Genomic DNA, 2,093 nt, shown 5'->3' with positions numbered 1-2,093 from the left:
GACACACCGGTGGAGGAATCAGGAGTGCACCGGAACATAGAGAGTGAGGCGTTTGCCGATCTCGTCGGAATACGGGGCACCAAAGAACGTTCTGACCGAGGGTTGGCGGGCCCAGTCAACCTGCGAACGAACACGTGCAAGGAGGAAGTCTGACTGGGAGACACCCCCCCGACAAGCACTAAATCCGATTTATCGGTACGGACACGGCATCCGTCACGAAAACCATACCGTTACAATTAAGGTCGGATCGCGGCAGCTTAAAACCCTGTCCCGATCACCGACGCTAACGGGAAAACAGTTGTTGTGGGTACTGGGAGAAACGGTCTCCGAAATCCCATTCCGCGGGCGTGAAGAGAGCCCCGTCGGAAATCCGACCTTGCCAAGCGCCTGGGCGGAACCGACGCTTCACGAGCATTGTTACGCGAGCCCGGCCGGTGGGCGCGTACGCCTTGCGCGTCCGAGCACTCCGTCCGCACTTGGGGAACTGGTGTAGATGGACTCGCGGAGGCTGTGGGAGTACCGTCTTAGCAGAAGGGAGGGAATTGTCCGGCGTTCGCAACCCGACGCTCGCTGGCGCAGAACTTTCGAAACCCACCGATCAACCTCCTTGACAGAGCGTTGCCAGCGGAACATCGTATGGCGCTCGGGCGCCCGGTGTACCCGGCTGGAGGGATGAGTCTGCGCCACTCAAGGCGAGAAGTAGCCAGTCCCGCTTAAGTGGTAATAGGGGGTTACCCCACCGGGATTTTGGTCTTATACCTCCAGTCAAAAAGGTTATGAATGTACAGTGAATCATATGATCATAAGAATCATACTTTATTTGTTCGTGACCGCCACTGACAAGTTCTTTTAATTGAATCATTAATCAATTCTAATGTGAATCGTTTTTTATCATGATTATACAAAATTAAATTAAATGAATACAAAATAATTTATTTATTAAAGAATGTAAATATCCAGTATACAAGAAGTCACTATTTCTATTTTTTGGTTTTTATACATCAAATTTGACTTAAAATAATATAAAAAAAATTTGTTTGTTGACACATTAAGAAGACAGTAAATAAAAATAATCTACATCTTATATCGAGTTAAGTAAAAAGTAATAGTAGTTAATATTAGTCTCGACTATCTACTCACCAAGTATCTATTTAAATTCATTTTTACCAACAAACCATGTTTGGTAATCAAAGACAAAGATTTCCCTTCATTAAACATAATATATTTTTACTTCACATTTATTTATTTTCATAAGTATATAACAAAAAAAGAATACTAAATGTAATTAATACTTTTAATTTTACATTTGTTTTATGTTATTTTAAACTAAATAAAAAATTATTAACATTATTTTTATAACATATAACATATAAATAGAAGCAAGATAAAATCCCACCACACTTATACTAACCCAAATAGTATTAAAACATAGTTTACAATTAGTGGGTTAGTAAATTACCCCGTGCTATATACTGAAGGTTAAACATAAATTCCAACTAGGGAAATTTTATTGAAAATGTATATTTGTTTCTTAAATAACCTTTTAACCATTTTTTATTTTATTTTATTGTATCTATATTAATAAGAAAAATTTCAATCCCCTAAAGTAGAGTTCAATTTTAGTAAAAATATTAACTTCAAAAAATCCAAAATTGTTTTTTCAATGTTTTATTTGCAATATCAATTAGATTTTGTAATTTGTAATTTAGTTTTATAAAATAGTAAGTTTTTGTACAAGAAGTGTCAGAAGTAGCTGAAGTGGATTGTTGTGAATAAGACATCTCAAATATATAATATAATATATAATAGATAATATTAGGGCCGTGTCCTTGAGTATAGCTAGGTGCAACGTTTTAATGTTATTAATTATTATTGAAGTTCTAATATTAATAAGGCAGAATTGAAATCCCTACTGATGGTACCCAATTTATTTAGTTGTGCCCACAGTCGCACAGTATGGCACTTGACACGGATTACAGAATAACAAAATATTAATATGGATATCGGATTATTAATTGTTAGTTATTGTTGTAATATATGTGTTGGATACCTATAGGCTATAGTCAACATTTACAATAGTAGGTATTGTTCAG

Source organism: Acyrthosiphon pisum, unplaced genomic scaffold (assembly GCF_005508785.2).
Source record: "Acyrthosiphon pisum isolate AL4f unplaced genomic scaffold, pea_aphid_22Mar2018_4r6ur Scaffold_21846;HRSCAF=25044, whole genome shotgun sequence".
Classification (NCBI taxonomy): domain Eukaryota; kingdom Metazoa; phylum Arthropoda; class Insecta; order Hemiptera; family Aphididae; genus Acyrthosiphon; species Acyrthosiphon pisum.
Note: the sequence above shows the minus strand (reverse complement) of the source record.